We start from the raw sequence: 19,359 nt of genomic DNA, 5'->3' as shown, positions 1-19,359 counted from the left end.
ATCAAATGGGCTAGACAGAAACACAACTGCTGTCAGAGATGTTTTGCTTTTAATGTCAGCAATAACGCAATGACCAATATGTTTTACAAAGCTTAATTTAACTGTTTGTGTCATATTATATCTGTTTTTCTCCAGCAAATTAAAGAAAGTGAATGAATAAAAGTTGTCGAGTTTTTTATCTCTTCAGGAGTCGAGCAGCTCTTGTGTGAATTCTTGCGATACTCTGGCGCCCCCAAGTGGACAAAAGCAGCATCGCAACCGGATAGAAATAGTTAAGTTTCGTTTTCCAGATAAAATATGTGACACTCCCAACCCCCTGGAAAACAGAAACTCCAAAGCCAGGAGCTGATTTCAGGTGGCAGGACAAGCAGGAAGACAGCGATGGAGGCAGGAATATTTAAATACATCTGCGGCAATAGGGGAGCAGTGAATGTTGACGATATTAGGTACAATCTCTTCCCTGGAGATTCAACCAACCACATCCTCCGAAACCAGCAGAAGTTTGCCTTGTCGGGTGCAAGTGGAGAGCAGAAAGTGGTGGCGAGGACGAGTCTGAGGCTGTGCAGAGTTAAAGACTGTCCAGCAGAAACGTGTACAGGATTACACCTGTGCAAAAACTTCCTCTTCAGCGGGGCCTGTCACTACGCTCGGCAACAACGGTAAATACATGTTTATTGTAGCTGTTGATTATTTTAAGAACGTTTTTTTTTGTTTAAAAATTACGAATGTTTTATATATTTGTTTTCCACATATTTGTTTTTGTTTATATTTGTTTTATATATTTATTTTCCACGAAGAGCCAATAGTCTCTTTATCTGGTTAGAATATAAATTGGCCTCTGCGGTGCGTTCAAGGACTCTGGGGAAAGCTCCGGCTTCTTTCAAAGGTGTTTTTGTGGTGCGACTAGCTTTTATTTATCAAGGGACTAGATAAGGCAATAGATAGAGAGAGACGGGGGAAACCCGTGTTTTTAACCATATATGACCTTGAAAAAAAAACTTACATGAACAGTTTGAGAAGAGGCTGCTCTTTTATTCATTATAATAAAATAAAAGCATGTCATGAATGTATCACGACATAGTTTATTGACTTAGATAGATAGATAGATAGATAGATAGATAGATAGATAGATAGATAGATAGATAGATAGATAGATAGATAGATAGATAGATAGATAGATAGATAGATAGATAGATAGATAGATAGATAGATAGATAGATAGAATTGCAATAGAAATGGCAATTAAATTGATATTAACACCATAACTACCACAAACAGCTATATTAGCTTAGCACTGTTGTATAGAGTTTATAATCTTAAATACACGCACTGTACACATTAACAATTTATATTTGTGTTGTTATAACGTTATTCACAAAGACAAGAGAGTTTAATTTTACTGGGGCTTTTATTGTGAAGTGATGTTTGATATTTAGCTCATGTAAGCTACATGCTAATTAAACGGTAATTAAGGTACATTCGTTTTTTTGTCTTTTAAATCCCCTTTCTTAGCACTTCAGAACATATAAATGTTAATAAAATGCACGTTGAGTGTCCAGAATTATTATATGATTATAGTCATTCAGATGAACGTACACACACCTGACCTGTGGGCGTGTTGTTTCAGCTTCATGGCTGTTTGGTTTCAGTCTAATTTTAGATCTCTGTCCTGACACAACCCTTCCCTTTATCTGGGTTTGGCTCTGGCACTGAGATAACACCAACCGGCTGGACGGGTCCACACGTGTGGTGTCTTTATTCTGTAATATGTCCTTTTGCTTCAGTCAAATCCACAAATTGAAGTGAAATGAAGCGAATAGAGCTAAACTTAATCTTAACACGGAATTATGCAATTATCTAATTATTCAAGTGTAAACTGGTTACCCCGATGCCGTCTACATGTCACAATGGCCGTGTCCTGTCAGTTGATTTACACTTAGAGTTAAAAAAGGATTTGTAATTTTATTTTATCAAGAATCTTCCATTCATTTTGCACCACTGACTAAATGATTTGGCTGTTTTGAAAACAGACGAGTCTGCAGCTTCTCCCATGAGTTGAACTCTGGACACAATCAAAGTTTACTGAGCAAGCACAAGCTGGAGGGTCTGGACAGGGCCGAGCTGTGCACGCTGATCCTGCAGAGCGACCACACGTTTCTGCCTTCTGTAAGTCACGCAGCAGACCAGGAAGTCATGTGAAAGTTGAGGTCCGACTTCAGAACTGACTCTTTTTAATCCCTTTTCTTCTTGTCCTGTCCTCGTTTTACCAGATATGTCACCTTTACAACAATGGTGAAGGAGAGTTTGGCCAATGCAACGAAGGCGCTGATTGCAAAAAGCTTCATATCTGTCGGAACTTCGTCAGTCGTGACTGCTGCTGCTACAAAAACCATGATTTTAATGCGCCTCAGCCGTTCAAAAACCTGCAAGATAAAGGAGTGCCTAACACACTCATTCCCTCCATGAGGTGGATTTATGCAAATAAAGAAGTGTTGAAGTTGGCTGATCGCAAGCGTGGTAAAGGCCAAAAGGGCAACCACCATCGTAACTCTGCAACAAAGAGCGGTAAAGGTCCAAGTCAATCTACAAACACAAACAAAGGGAAAGGCGCTAACAGCGGGAATGATCAGCAGCCTCAAAAAACCCCAAAGGAGATATGCATGTACTTCATTACAGATTGTTGTAAACACATGGGTGAGTCGCTGTTATTACTATTATTCTTGATGAAAACCTCATTTGGCTTTTATCACATCGGGTCTAATTGTTTTTGTGATTCTTGTATTTTCAGATCAATGTCTTAAGGCCCATGACAAGATGCCGTACAGATGGGAGGTCCAGGACGGTGGTCGGTGGACCGCCTTACGAGACAACGATAACGAAACAATTGAGAAGGACTACTGTGACCCACAAAATTCTTACAGGTACTTTCAGATGAGGTTCCAGCTGGGAGGAGATTACCCCCCAACTCAACCTTCTCAAGGAGTCTCAAACCGGAAGAATTTAGAGTGAATTTTACTTGAGCCCTTTACCCAGAGGGAGCCCAGATCTGTCTCGCCTAAAGAGATAAACCTAAATACGTCAAGAGTAGTTGCATAACTGGAGTAAAGAGACATATACGAGGCACATCTGTGAAGATTGCATCCTGTAAGACACAATCATGCCCCTTTTCCACCAAACCAGTTCCAGGGCTGGTTATGGGCCAGTGCTGAGTTTGAACCAGGGCTTTCTGTTCCCACGGACAAAGAAGTGGCTCTGGGCCAGAAAGACCGGTTCCAAGGTAGCTCTTTGCTGGAGTAGAGGAAAGAACCGCTTACCTAAGCGGAGGGGGAGGAGTTGTTAAGACCAACGGCAATAGCAAGACTGCGAGATGGCAAGCTTTTCAAATAAGCGACGTGTTAATATGGATACAGCGCAGCGTCCGCAGTAGGGATGTTAAGAATTAATCGATTTTCGATTAATTGCCGTTATGAAATTACCCGATTAAAATTAACGATTACAATTAATCTATTTATTTATTTATTTTTTTCGTTTAATTTCACCAGCTGGTATTACGCCCGGACCACATTTAATGCGACACAACGCGTTGCGCCGCAAGAAAGAGACAGCGGATACGTTTGGTTTTAGTAACATCTTGCTCAGGCAATGAGTCTGCAATGGCCCAGACGGGAGACACATGTAGCTCAGTGCTTAACTTTTATTTTTAATCCACTCTATATTCTTCTGGTTGTTCTCCGATATTTTCCCCGCCTGAATTATGGTTCCGCCTTAAATCGACGCAGAGCCACGCCGTAGCCTACGGCGTAACGTCTGCGTTGTTGTAACGCGGAACCATAAATCAGCCTTCACCCGGTACATACATAGGTTTCTCTAAACATCTGTTCCCGCTACAGTTTTAACTAAAAGAAAATGTGCTCCAATACAGCAGGTCTCATCATTTTATTTTGAACACTGCCAAAACTCTTTAACTTAAAACGTAACTAGAACTTAAAATTTGTTTGACACAAATGACACTATTATGGCTGCTGCTACTACTAATAGCCTTGAAGTGCACTTTATATTATATTCAGTACTCGAGTTAAGGGGGGATGAGGGGGGTGGCATCCCCCCCTGAAATAAAAACGGTCAAAATCATCCCCCCTGTAAAACTGTCATCCCCCCTTTCCATCCCTTATGTCATTTCATCAATGAATGTGGTTTTACTGATATTTCAACATTTAGAGTCATCACCAGAAAAATAACTTATTTGACAATTTTCACCTGCAGATCTTCACTTGAAATAAGTAGAGAAATCTGCCAGTGGGACAAGATTTATCTTCTCATTACAAACAAAAAAAATCTTGTTCCAGTGGCAGATTTTTCTACTTATTTTAAGTGAAAATCTACTTGAAACAGGTGAAAATTGTTGTTTTTTCCAGTGATGAGTCTTGTTTTAAGTGTAATGAGATTTTTTTTTTACTAAAATGAGACATTTTAACTAGAAATAAGACAAATATTATTGTTAAGATTGTGAGTTTTTGCAGTGATCCATGTTACTTATCCTGTGAAGGACAGAGTCATATTGATGAGTTCAGAAAACTGTTTTTTATTGTTGTGTTTTGATGTATTTGATGTAAGCCCAGTGGATATTTAAAGCTTACAGAAGGCTGCATTTAACTGCTGCTATGTCATTCCTGCAGTATTTCTGCAGGTGTTTTGGTCACTGCTATTATTTGTAATATATTATATTATTTGTAATCAGCACCAATTATCTGTCCCCATATGATAAAATCCACCATCCCCCCTGATTTTTTCTACAACTCTAGTACTGATTATATTCATTGTGGTACAAAAATGTCTTTTTGTTACTTTTGTATCAAATAAATATTTGATTAAGGAATACATTAAAATGTCCTTTGTATTTTATATAAGCAAAAAAAATTATGTTTGTATCTCAGATGGGGGAAAAACGCAGCTTATCAACTAATCGATGATCGATCGATAAGGTTATCAACTATCAATTAATGAAATAATCGATAATTTGCATCCCTAGTCCGCAGTTATGCGGTCGATGTACTGAACCGTCGTGGTGAAGAGGGAGCTGAGCCGAAAGGTGAAGCTCTGATTTACCGGTCAATCTACGCACCTACCCTCACCTATGGTCATGAACTTTGGGTAGTGACCGAAAGGACAAGATCGCGGATACAAGCGGCCGAGATGAGTTTCCTCCGCAGGGTGGCTGGACGCTCCCTTAGAGATAGGGTGAGGAGTTCGGTCACCCGGGAGGAGCTCAAGAGTCGAGCCGCTGTTCCTTCACATTGAGAGGAGTCAGCAGAGGTGGCTTGGGCATCTGTACCGGATCCTCCTGGACGCCTCCCTAGGGAGGTGTTCCAGGCATGTCCCTCCTGCCTAGGGAGGTGTTCCAGGCATGTCCCACCGGGAGGAGACCCCGGGGAAGACCCAGGACACGCTGGAGAGACTATGTCTCTCGGCTGGTCTGGGAACGCCTCGGACTCCCCCCGGAGGAGCTGAAGGAAGTGTCTGGGGTGAGGGAAGTCTGGGCATCTCTGTTAGGACTGCTGCCCCCGCAACCCGGGAACGGATAAGCGGTGGAAAATGGATGGATGGATGGATGTTGCTGTTGCTTCAACTTTCGCGCCAAACGCAAACGCAGTGACGTAACTGACGTTTGCAGCGACATGACTGATGTTTGCAGTGACGTAATGACGTGGCTCCCCTTAGCCCCCCGAGCTGTGGAAAAGCAAACCGATTCTCAGCTGGTTCGTTCGCAAGTTGAACGAGTTGTGAACCAGCACCCGCACTGCCTGACCCAGAACCAGCCCTGGAACCGGTTTGGTAGAAAAAGGGATATCAGTACGTTTACATGCACTAACAGAAAGTTGAATTGTTGCTTTAATCCAACAGATATTGAATTTTTAAAAGCCATGTTTACACCTTAGCCGGGCCAAACTGAAGCTCTTGAGATCAAGGTTTTAGTGCCAGATAATGCGTCCTAATCCGAGTTATTCCGGCATGCATACCAACCCTAGCGACCGCCCTTGGACTCCCCCCTTCTGGAAGTAACATCACCACGAAAGCCAGAATATCAACACAGTAGGGAAAAGAAGAAGACGAACAAAACAGAACTAAGCGGAAGAACGCCAACGCAAAAGTGCATGTGGCACCACCTAGCGTCACAGAGTCAAACGCGCCTCACTCAATAATCGATTGTCTTCTAGCGCATGAATACTTGGATTTCTGGGAAACTCCAGTTTAATCCTTAGCTAGATTGTTGCCAATAGCTTGATTTAGAGAAGCATGTAGCCACACTGAATGATGATCTTGGTCTTGTGACATTTAGGACTACAAATCAAACTCCCAACTCACCAACAGGAGGGTTTTAAGTCTGTCCCTAAAAGTGTTGATGGAGTCCAGAGAACGTAGAGACGGCGGGAGATCATTCCAGTGCGTCGGTGCGACGGCCTGGACGGAACGATCTCCTCAAGGGACCATAAGCAAGTTTTGTTCCAATGGACTCGGAGATGGAGTGTAGGGGCACAATAGCTCCCTAATATAGGAGGGAGCCTGACCATGCAGAGCTCTAAATGTCAGCACCAAGACTTTGATGTTAAAAAGGGACGGGGAGCCAGTGAAGAGTTTTTAGGATTGGTGTGATGTGAGCACTTCTATTAGAGCGAGTCAGCAGTCTGCAACAGAAGTTTGGACCTGCTGTAGACCAAACAGTTCCTCTTTGTTTAGGCAAGTTAAATAAACTGGTGCAGTAGTCTAAACAAGATGACACAAATGCGTTAATAATTAGCTCAACACCATCCTGATTCTGTGCAACAAAGTTCCTCATCTTGTCACCTTCAGCACCAGCAGCCCACCTGTGCATTTTGACACAATGACCCGTGGAACGAGCAAAGTACAGCGGCTCTCGACCCTGAACTCTGTGGTCGGGTCAAACTTCGTCCTCACCACCGAGTGGCTTTGGTACTGGGAAGACGAGCATGGAAACTGGAAACTGTACGCCTCAGACGTGAGTAACTGGCATCATGATGATACTCGCACTCAATTTAAAAGACATCATAATTAGGGCCCGAGCACTTCACACACTTCACAAGAAGGCCCTATTGTATCTGTAGGAGATGTTCTCGTTATCGTTCTTCTCGTTATTTTTGCGATGAAATGAGGGCCTTTTTTTCCCCCTAAACGTGCCCCAAAAGTCACCAAATTTTGCACGCAAGGCAGGCCGGGCGAAAAATGTGATATTTCATGGTTTGCATTAATGGATGTGGCCTATTGGCTCAACAGCGCCCCCTAGAAAACTTTGTGCCTCAAGCCCCACAATACGGTTTGACGTACATGCACGAAAATCAGTACACACTTGTATGATGTCGCAACTTAAAGAAAAGTCTCTTGGCGCCATGGCCGAAACCGAACAGGAAGTCGGCCATTTTGAATTAATCGTGTAATTTTGGCGCAATTTATGCCATTTCTTCGGCCATTAATGCGTCCCGAACCGTAACGTGCACCCAGGCGTGTTATACATCAAAATGTGCGTCTCCATCCTGCGACACCACGCATTACTTTTCTCAGTCAAAAGCGTTACCGTGGCGACGCTGGACGCCAAAAAGCGTGCCCCCCCTTCGTGTGATTGGTCCATATTTGATAGTTCCTACTTTCTGCCATAACTTTTGAATAGTTGTTAAACCTGTGGGAAGAAAGTGGAGGATAGGTAAAACATGAAAACCAAAAATACCAGGCAACAAAAGAGAAAACAGTGGGTAAACCCCTGGAGGATAGTAAAGACTCATAAAAGGGTAATTAGAGCAAGTGTCATCGATCACAAGCGAGGAACTCAGACAGGAAAGCACTTTCAGGATAAAAGAGGATATAAAGATACAAAACTGAAGTCCAAATGATCACTGGAAAACAAAGACCAAAGTGGACCTGAACAAATAAACCCAAATAAAACAACAGTTTACACCAGGATAACACTATGTAATAATAATAATAATAATAATAATAATAATAATAATAATAATAATAATAATAATAATAATAATAATAATAGTGCTTTCAAGCTATTAAAGAAATTGAGCGATTAATTAATTAAGATCTGGAATTAATTAATCTCTTTTTTAATCTCATCTAAAAATTGCAGAGAAAAGCCCTCAACTCGAGGTGTTTTCCTTTGAATTCATTACATTATTGTGGCAGATCAAAAGATTGAAATATAACAACAAAATTTATAAAGTAATTTATTTATTTTTTAACAGACTTCAACAGATCAGTCCTAGCTATTTACATCCACTTGGCAAGAACATTCGCTAATTAATTAATCGCAATTAACGCGCTAATTTGACAGCCCTAAATAATATGCAACCATGTTCTGCAACAGAGGAACTGAATTTTGACTAAATATTTAGCTTCACATCTCTTTTTAAAGAAAAGCAGATGCTAAATGCCACCACCCTCCAGATTTAGGCAACAATGTGTTCTTGCATCAAGAAGTTTCCAGCTCCTAGAAGGATCAGCACTTAGTTTTATGTATTTGTTGGGAGTGAGCGTCGCTGGTCATTGTTCACGCTGCTCTCAAGCGTCCCCAACACTTGGTCCAGTAACGCTGACCTCACAGCGATGGTGTTACAGAGTGCTGGACGTAGATCTGCAGACATCGACAGCGCGACGCTGGAGCAGAAGTTTCTGAACAACGACAAGGATGTGGTGGAGTTCACGGTCGGGTCGCAGACGTATTCGCTCAGTTTCCAGGGTAAACAAACTCTATGGAAAACACCGGTCTGTTTTACAATGGGTTGCAATTATCATTGGATTGATTTCAACCAATGCTTGTCCCCTCAGACATGATTCAGGTTAACAAGGTCCACGGCACCAAGAGGCTTGTGAGCCGACGTCCTCGCTTTGTCTCCGCTGCAGACGTCCCGGCGCTGAGAGCCAGGTGACCGTCCACACCCACTGCACTCTGTACTCAACTCACAGTTTACCATCACCAAAACAGTTTTGGGTTGCTTTCTTTTTTGTTGCTTCAATTTATGTAGAGCGGGATTATAAAGGCACATTTTTAAGATAGAGGTGAAAAAAAGGCAAATGAACTGAAAAGTAGACGAGTTCCAATGGAGATAAGCTGAAGAAATTGGTGAAAAAGGAGGGATGTGTCATGTGATTTGATAGGTTTAGAAATGATTTGGTTTAAACAGTAGTGAGGTGATAAAACCGAAGCCACACTTTTGTCATTCACAACACCTAGTTGGCATTGATCTTTTCAAGAAAGAAGCGTTAAGGGGTGAAAGTAAAAAGATGGACTAATGGGAGTGAGTAAACTGCAAACTGCAGAAGAATCGAAAATAGAGAAATTCCCCCCCAAAAGTGCCAGAAAGCTACGCCAATAATAGAGAAGATGGTAAAATTTAATGAGCTTGTCAGTGGCGTTCTCTTGATGATGACTGGGAGTGACTCATGTGATCATGTGATCATGTGATCATGTGATCATGTGATCATGTGATCATGTAATCATGTGATCATTTGATCATGTAATCATGTGATCATGTAATCATGCTCACACAGGTCATGTTATTGCCCGTCCAGGGAGTGCTCACTCTCCCGCTGACGTATATAGCTCAGCCACACACACATTGAGATTGCACTGCTTGTCAAGTTTACTAACAATAAACAAAGAAAGAGGAAGTCTTGTCATGATTGTGTTTAAACCGAAGCCCCCTGGTGGCCACGACCTCCATAGAGCTGGAAATGATGCCCAGACAACAATAAACAGTTGGAGACGAGTTGTGTGTGAGTCTAAGAAACTGTTGTGTGTGCTGAGCTGAGTCGTCTCCATGTGGTCTGCGGGAATTTCCTAAGGGGGAACAGCCACAGTTAATCAGGAATGGTTTGGGGGGTTAGGGTCTAGTGGCTCCGTTCGTGGTGAAGTGGGCGTTGCTTCAGTCAAAGTTGGGGAATTTTCAACTTTACTACGCTTCAGCGTGAGTGTCAGCCAATGAAGTTGCAACTATGCAACTGGTGCCGGCCAATGAAATCGTCCGCTTGAGTCGGACAGTTTCAAAGTAGGCGGCTCGTTTATGTAGCGAGCAGGAAGACATTTAACTTCACTGTTTTTTTTAAATCTCAGACAAGGATTTTAGGTCATTGTTTACCTGATGAACATCAGCTGATAAATGACGAGTCAAACACCATCATGTGACATTCTGATGAAGGTTTCCCACCAAAACATGTCGGGTAAACAATAACCTAAAAACATTGTCTTATTACATAACAGAAATGGCAAAGTTAATTAAAAGCCTAGACAAAATGAACTTCAGGAAGACATTTGATCAGTTGTTTGTGGTATGTCAGAAACCCCACCTGTTGAGCCTTAACGCGGACGATACTTTATGAGTGTGAACACACTTTTCGCGGAAACACTCCTTAAATGCTTCGTACGGTTGCTCGTGTCACTTTTAGTAACATTTGTGCCTCCTCTGGAAACCCCAGTCTTGCATTAAGACCATGCCCCAGTTTTCTTGGCTGGATGGTACATAAGATGAAAATACTCACTAAAGCTTTACTTTCAACACTACTGGCAAGTATTTCTGATATTGGTACATGTGATGTGGTGTGCTTGTGTCTGTCTGTGTGTGTGCGGGGAGGGGGGAGGGGGGAAGGGCATTAATACGTTTTATGTTGGTATTTGTTTTATGTAAATCACTTTGTGTTGCATTTTATGTAAGAAAGGTGCTTTATAAATAAAGTTTGATTTTATTTTATTTGATGGAAGTATTATGAGTGCAGTAAGTGCAGAGTCATATTCGGTCTTTGAGAGTTTTGACTATACCGTCACACATAGCGGCGACGACGTATTGTGACAATCATTTAGTGTTTAGTTTTGTTGAAACTGCAATTTCAGTTTTTCAGTGTCCCTTCTGCATCCCGATGAACGTCTTTGCGTGCAAATGATGTGTTAAATTTGCAGAACTTGGACCATCTGTCAATTTATTCTTATTAACTTAACACCCTCAGTTTATCCCAGATAGTCACTCAGGTGGTTAAAACCTATAAAATAGAGTTATTGATAGACCTTTTTTACCACAACAGTATTACTATCAGCTTTATCTATTTTTTATCAACTTCCACCCGTCATACCAATATGTGTTTTTGTTTCAAGCACAAATGAATGTGGGAAATACATTGTCAGTTTTATTTACTATATATAAACTGAATCCTTATGAGCATGAAGTGTGGAGAAAATAGACGGTTGGATTAGCTTCTGATTCTAAATCAAGTGACATAACTCATCTGTAACTAATCCTTTCTTCTTGCAGAAAACCTCAGAGTTCTGCTCCTGTTCCAGACAACTGGGACAAGACCCAGATCCCCCAAACAGGATTCTCGGTATAATGAACACACCACACTTCACAAAACTGCTTTTTTTCAGTCAGCACATCCATCATACACACAGCCTTGAACATTTACATTTTTCAAGGGGGTTGCATTACAAACGTATGAAAACTTTGGGGGAAACGTTGGTCTACGTTGAATGAATAACGGGAAGGTTTTGTTCTAGTTAAGAGCACGATGAAGCAAACTGGCATACATCATAGTACGGCAAATTCATTGATATAATTAATGTGATCCTTGACACACGTTCACATATTTTTGGGATGAAGGTTAGGGTTAGTTTGTCGGCCTATGCTGCCGTGTGCTATGAATAATTAGACTGTTGTTAGGAATTTAGGCATTAGGCATTAGGCATTTATTGGTATAGGTCATCTATACGTTATTAAAACGTTCTATACAAGTTACTAATACGTTATTTAACCTTATTTATATGCCCAACTTGTTATGAATAACATATATATCTGGCCAGATTGAAAAACAACAAAAAAACATTGATATTTCAGCACATACCTGCGTTGTAGAGGGATTTTGAGACGTCTGCATACATTGGCTGATCGTGAAGGTGTGACAGCTAGAAGGAAAACCTAAATTGCCCAGAACTGGTATTGGCAGCCAGAACTTCAACCCTTTTCAGGATTCCCAAGCCACTTCTTCTAGCTCTACCAGGGAGATGCCAGTGTTTTCCTAGGACATCCATAAGATAAAAACCTTTCAGTGAATACTGCCCAGTGGGACATGCCACAGACACATGCCCAGCTCTGCTCTGACCGCCTCACCCTATCCCTTTGAGTTAGGCGAGCCAAGCAAAGAAAAACTAGCAGATTGTCCTGGCAACCTCGTTCCTTTACTACCCATACCTCATGACTGAAGTTGAATGTTAGAACATAAAGTGACAGGTGGATCAAGAGCTCTTCCCGACCAGTGAACGACCTAGCTGTCGAGCTCCCGCTCTTTTCTACTGCATCTCGTGATATTTACCCTTTTCCAACTAAGGACCATGGACTCAGATTCAGAAATGTAGGTACCGGTACTGAATGGCTCATAGCAATGGACTCAATCTGTCCTATTCTACGTATGACTGCCTTGTTGTTGAAATGTGCTATACCAGGGGTCGGAAACCCAAAATGTTGAAAGAGCCATATTGGACCAAAAACACAAAAAACAAATATGTCTGGAGCCGCAAAAAATTTAAAGTCTTGTATATCGACGCCGTAGGGAACGGCGTAGGCTCTGCATTGGTGTAACGCGGAACCATAAATCAGCCTTTAGAATGAAGGCAACACTGCATGTAACTATATTTGCTATAACTGGGGGAAGATTTATTTTTTTCATTAATCACTTCGAGAAAAAAGTCGAAATGTCGAGAAAAAAGTCGAAATTTCGAGAAAAAAGTCAAAATTTTGAGAAAATAGTTGAAATGTCAAGATTAATGTTGAAGTACAATCTTGAGAAAGAAGTCAAAATGTCGAGAAAAAAGTCAAAATGTCGAGAAAAAAGTCTAAGAAAAAAGTCAAAATGTTGAGAAAAAAGTCGAAATGTTGAGAAAAAAGTCGAAATGTCGAGATTAATGTTGAGTACAATCTCGAGAAAAAAGTCGAAATGTTGAGAAAAAAGTCGAAATGTCGAGATTAAAAAGGAAAGGAAAAAGGAAGAAAAAAAGGAAAAAAATTGAAAAAAGGGAAAAAAAGAAAAAAGAAGAAAAAAAAGAAAAAAAAGAAGAGAAAAAAGAGAAAAAAAACGAAAAAAAGAGAAAAAAGGAAAAAAAAGAGAAGAAAACAAAACGAAAAAAGAGAAAAAAATGAAAAAAAGAAAAAAAGAAAAAGAAAAAAAAGGAAAAAAAAGGTCAAACATTTTTGAAAAAGCTCCAGGGAGCCACCAGGGCGGCGCTAAAGAGCCGCATGCGGCTCTAGAGCCGCGGGTTGCCGACCACCGTGCTATACTAATAAACTTGCCTGTCCTTGCCTTGTCGTGAAGCAGTTCCTACAGGACAGTATGAGGTACATGCTTACAAGCCTTCTCAAAGTCCACAATAGAGCATCATTGGCTATATTGTTGCTAAGCTACAAACACAACACCCGTCTGTGTATTCGTGGTGATATCTTCAGATTTGAGCCACACCTCTTTCACTCTCTGCTGCAGTGCTTGAATAATTAGTTAACTGCTCCAACAGAGAAAAATCTAAATTGATCTACGCACACGTCAGAGACTCAGTCATGGACCGCAGTACTGCTTTGTTATTATACCAAAGCATTTGACTAATAAGCATTTCAGTTCTCTAAGCCGAGGCCAAAACAAGCAGATTGTTATTGGGAAACATGACTCAAAATGAGAAGGGATTTTGTTTCCTAGCAAGTGCACCCTAAAATATATCTTGTCCCTAAGTGATTAAAGTAATTAAGTTTTTTCTGGTAACTATAACTGAAAGTGTTTGATGTTTCCATGTTTTACAGAGAATCGCACTCAAGAGGACTTCAGAGGAATTTCAGAGGGCTGAAGCTCTTTTCTGTTCAACTATGCCAGGCTTTGATATTACCAGTATATGGAGGATTCAGAATAAAGCCCTGTGGGAACTCTATCAGTTGTACGTATGTTTGAATCATTCAAACCAAGCACAGAACTGTTTAATTGGCACCTATTTTATTCTTGCATTTTTTTCTTTCTTTTTTTTAAGTCAAGTGAACAAATTCAAATATTTACAAATGAAAATTGGAGGTTTTGTTGAACACACATATTGTATTCCTAATGTCAACCTGTGTAGGATAGAGCTCTTTGGTAGATGGCGGTTACAGAATCAGGGGGAGCTAAGGTAAAAGCTACTCAGAATAATGGGAAGAGCTAGGCCAGGGGTCTGCAACCCGCGGCTCTAGAGCCGCCCTAGTGGCTCCCTGGAGCTTTTTCAAAAAGTTTGACCTTTTTTTTCTTTTTTTTTTCTTTTTTTTATCTTTTTTTCCTTTTTTTCTTCTTTTTTCTTTTTTTCTCCTTTTTTCCTTTTTTTCTATTTTTTTCTTCCTTTTTCCATTTCTTTTTAATCTCGACATTTCGACTTTTTTCTCGACATTTCAACTTTTTTCTTGAAATTGTTCTTCAATATTAATCTCGACATTTCGACTTTTTTCTCGAAATTTTGACTTTTTTCTCGACATTTCGACTTTTTTCTCAACATTTCGACTTTTTTCTCGAAAATTCGAGTATTTCCTCGACATTTTGACTTTTTTCTCAACATTTCACCTTTCGCCATTTGCCTTCATTCTAAGGCTTATACAAGACTTTTCATTTTTTGCGGCTCCAGACATATTAGTTTTTTGTGTTTTTGGTCTAATATGGCTCTTTCAACATTTTGGGTTGCCGTCTCAGAACCATCTGTACGTGAATGCTGTGTGGAACAAACAGTATATTCATGCATCACTTCAGCTCTTCACTTCAATTCAAATTTAAAAATACTTTATTAATCCCTGAAATAAATCCCCTGAATATTTTCTCCCCTTTTCATTATTTTCTCATCTGAGTGCCCATATAGCTCCAGGTCATTCCATCCAGCCCAACATAATATCCAGATGTCAGTTAGCTGGCTAGCAGTTTTGGAAATGGGAAGTAAACAATAGCATAGCAAAGCAAAGGACTAATTAATCCAGTTATTTAAAATATTCCTTTAAGTTTTCTGATATATCACTCCTTATTGAAGGCAGAAGAATCAGATGAAGATCATCAACGGTGGGGGCATTGTGACAGAAAAACAGCTTTTTCACGGCATGGACTCCAAACACGTGGACGACATCTGCCTTGACAACTTTGACTGGACGAAATGTGGGACTCACGGAACAGTTTATGGCCGAGGTGACTAGAAATAATACTTATTCAGACCTGCTGTGTGATTTGAAGACAAAATGTGAGTTGGATTTTTTTTAACAAGAAGATATTTGTAGCTCATGACACTGAGAACACACCATAGGTTTAAAGAAACACTAAAGAGTTCAATGGCAGTGTCACAGCAAAACACTTTTAAAGCTGTCATTTGGTGTGTTTAGATCCAACTGTGCAAAGGTGAGCCTTCCTACCATGTTTTCATGGTTTCCAAACAAGTGATGGAGTCTAAATTGTGTAAAAATGGCCTTACAGCTTTGGTCAGATTGCAGCAACAACTGACTCTCTAACACCATTGCTGAAGTCTTTCCACTTTGGCGTTGTGTTAAAACAACTGCATAAACCTCTGTTTATGCAGTTCGAAGCACCAATTTCGATAATTCTCCGGTTCAATGAAAAGGTGACCTTATACAATTGTCATTTATGTGGAAAAAGTCTTATACTTTGTTTTGATTTTCATCACAGTAGCTTGTGAGGATTTACTTGATAGGCTCAAGTGGCTTCGCTTTATGTTTCAGGAGTATTTGCTTTGTTGCATGTCTTCCTAAACAGTATATTTCCATCCGTTTTTACTTCCAGGAAATTACTTTGCCCGAGACGCCAAATACTCTCACAACTACACGGCGGACACTCATATCAGAAGCATGTTCCTCTCCTGGGTGCTGGTGGGGAGCTACACCAGAGGTTCTTCTTACTACCAGTCAGCTCCTTCCAAGGATGGCGGAGACAGAAACTTCTACGACAGCTGCGTGGACAACGAGATGGACCCGTCCATATATGTTGTATTTAAGAAGCCCCAGATCTATCCAGAGTACCTGATACAGTACACAGACAGCCATGCATCAGCATCAGCATCAGCATCAGCATCAGCATCAGCATCAGCATCAGCATCAGCATCAGCATCAAAATCAAAATCAGCATCCGATTCCTGTGTCATAGCTTAACAGCACTCAGGAGATAAACACAGAAAGTGTTGACAAACATAAGACAACATGTGTAATATCAATTACCGTATTTTCTGGACTATAAGCTGCTACTTTTTTCATAGGTTTTCAACCATGCAGCATATACAAAGGTGCGGCTATTCTGTGGATTTTTCTTCCACCGCTCGGGGTGCTCTAACCGGAATTAGAATCAAAACTAAAACAAAATAAATGCAAAGAAGAATACGCTACTTCTTCTTTAGCAGATAGAAGTAGGTAGAAGCAGATTTCAAACAGATTAATAGATAAATAAATACTGGTTATTTTCTCTTGGTTCTGTCCCGTTTTAATCAGCAAAGTTGCTGCCGTGTTAAAAGACACTGTTAGAAAAGGATCTATTTAGGTACAAACATGTACATCATTTAAAGTTCTGTACATGTAGTAAATATCTAATCTAACAACATAAATATCTGTGGCTTGCATATCTTTTTTTTTAAATAGAGCGGCTTATATGCAGGTGCGGCTTATAGTCCAGAAAATACGATACCTTACTAGTTAATGTTTATCTCTCCATTCTAGTTTGTTTTCTTGTAGTTATCTTACTTTACATTATTGTAGGTTGGAAAACTAGGTAGGTTGGATCCTACCGGGCTCAACTCTGCAATGTTACCTTCCTTTTGTTCCTTTTGTTTCATGGACACACTAACTTTTACACTTACGTAAGTTTAATGCCTACATAAAATATTTTCTGGATCGAGGAGTGATTTAGATACGCACCTTTTTTGGTTGAAACATACCGAGGTACGCAGAAGATACGCACTTTTTTTGGTTGAACCATAACAGATTTATTTCAAACTGTTATTGTCCTTCAAAAAAAAAACTCCCACTTACATACGAGTGGACTTGCTCAATTTGTACAACTTGCACATCACTTCAATGGTGTGCTGGTTGACCTTTTTTTGTGCCTGAATCAACTCACATTTCGTGTGTAAGAGACTCGGCACAGCAGGTGGTAATGCTGTTGTGGCTCCTTTTAACGCCACAACATAAACTTTAACAACTTAAATAGCGTGCAACGTGCAACGTGTAACGCGACAAATAAAAGCTGCAACAGGAGCGTTATCTCGGCTCTGATATTGTGCCATATTCACATGAATATGGCCATTATTATGATGATAGCGGTCAGATCACATGATGAGAGTCATGAATTCTTGTGATGATTTGGCAACCTCTTGGTGTTCTAATAATGGCTTACCGTTTTTCACGATAATGCGATGTTACTGGAAACAAGGTAGTGGTAGGAACGTTAGGAAACAAGATTCTTTAAAAAAAAAAAATGTATATAAATCAGAGCCACAAAATCTGTGTATCGTAGTGGCTTCACGAGAGAGAATCTTCACACAATAATGAAGTATGACTGGTCAGGATGAGGTTGGTACTCCTGCTGGCTGACATCATGTTGTGGAAGTGGACATGCAACTTGAGACTGAGGAAAATAATTCATCAGTTGCTGCATAACTGATATTAGATCGTTGTGAAATACGATCATCTATAAGGGTGACAAAAACCCTTCATGCAAAAACAAACTATAAACTGACACAATATAAACAAGGCAGATGGTTAAAGTTATCTGTTAAACCATCACAGTCGTCACCGTTCTGCTTCCTCAAATACGACTTGTTTTATTCTCCTAAAGTGAAGTAAAGACTTGAAGTGAAGTTTCATTTGAACATGCACATTATCTGGCTTTGTGGTTGTTGTTGGAGCTGTAGTTCCCTCTCCATCGACTGCTGTACGCCTCAGGGGTGAATCAGGGACACCAGCAGTCGGGTCGGACCTGGGAGTGAAACGAGGCAGGACAGCGCCGCTGCTTCTCGTGACACGAGACTTTAGGCTTCCAAATAACTTAATAACGCACACGTCCACATCCTGTTGTGTTTTCTATTCAAATCACAGAAGGTACATGAATATATGATGATACTGGCTTTTACGCTCACACCCCGACCCCACCAGTACCTCATATTTATGTAAAGAGGCCTGAAGAGCGCAGCGGAACGACTCATTTTACTCCAAAACTTATTTTTGTGTACTACAATCCAGGATGATTTGTGTTCACAGTTGTGCTGTGAATTAGTTTAATTTGTATATGAAGTTTATTTTACAGTAAATGTTTGATTATTGCACAATGTGTTTCTTACTGGAACAAATGCTAAGACAGTCTGCACTTTAGTGAGAGAGAGTGAATGTATATGTAGTGGATTTTAAGGACACGGTGGACGCGTTCATTCATAACAGCCAGATAAGAACCATCAGTAGGTGCAAAGCATTGTGGGACACGTAGTATGCACACATGCACCAAGAAGAACTGAATTATAGAGCAGAAAGCGTCCACAATCAGTGATTAAAAGTTGAAAATAGGTTCTATAATTGAAGCATCGATGGTTCATTCTTCTGCTTATCATCTGTTTTTTGTCTGAGTGACTTGGTTGTGTACTGAATCATCTTATAAATTCTTAAGCCAGTTCTGTAATAAAACTACACAATCCTATATATTTTCCAAATAAATTTGTCTAATTATTTGAACTTATTTGAGTTTGTCTCCATAACAACAAATCTATGACAAGATCCAGTACAGGTGAATATATTATATATAGTTATATATATTATATTATATATTATATATAGTTTGGTCAAGAGAGCATTTATTTCCTTTTGTGTAAAAGACTTGTACATTTAACGGTACTTTACATAACAAAGAGACAAAAGGGTCATAAAATATCACATCCACTTATCCATTTATCTTGTTGATGCCAGAGGAGAAAGGCCAGACTGCTTGGAGCAGCAACTCAATTAACCACTCGTTACAACCGAGGTTTGCAGAACAGCATCTCAGAACACACAACACGTGGAACCTTAAGGTGGATGGGCCTCAGCAGCAGAAGACCACACCGGGCGACTCCTGTCAGCTAACAACAGGAAACTGAGGCTACAATTCACACAGGCTCACCAAAACTGGACAACAGAAGATGGAAAAACGTTGGCTGGTCTGATGAGTCTCCATTTCTGCTGCGACACTCGGATGGTTGGGTCAGAATTTGTCATCAACAACATGAATAAATCCATCTTGCCTTGTATCAACGGTTCAGGCTGGTGGTGTCATGGTGTGGGGGATATTTTCCTGGCA

At 40.4% G+C, this 19,359-nt stretch overlaps 1 pseudogene; it reads left to right on the top strand.

Moving 5' to 3' along the window:
* The first annotated feature begins 343 nt into the window (after positions 1-343).
* On the top strand, positions 344-16,397 carry LOC133424055 (protein mono-ADP-ribosyltransferase PARP12-like; annotated as a pseudogene).
* Positions 16,398-19,359: the final 2,962 nt, after the last annotated feature.

The sequence above is a fragment of the Cololabis saira genome, chromosome 23 (assembly GCF_033807715.1).
Source record: "Cololabis saira isolate AMF1-May2022 chromosome 23, fColSai1.1, whole genome shotgun sequence".
In the NCBI taxonomy this organism is placed as follows: Eukaryota; Metazoa; Chordata; class Actinopteri; order Beloniformes; family Belonidae; genus Cololabis; species Cololabis saira.
The sequence above is the reverse complement of the archived record's forward strand: the minus strand, read 5'-3'. Positions and strand labels throughout refer to the sequence as shown.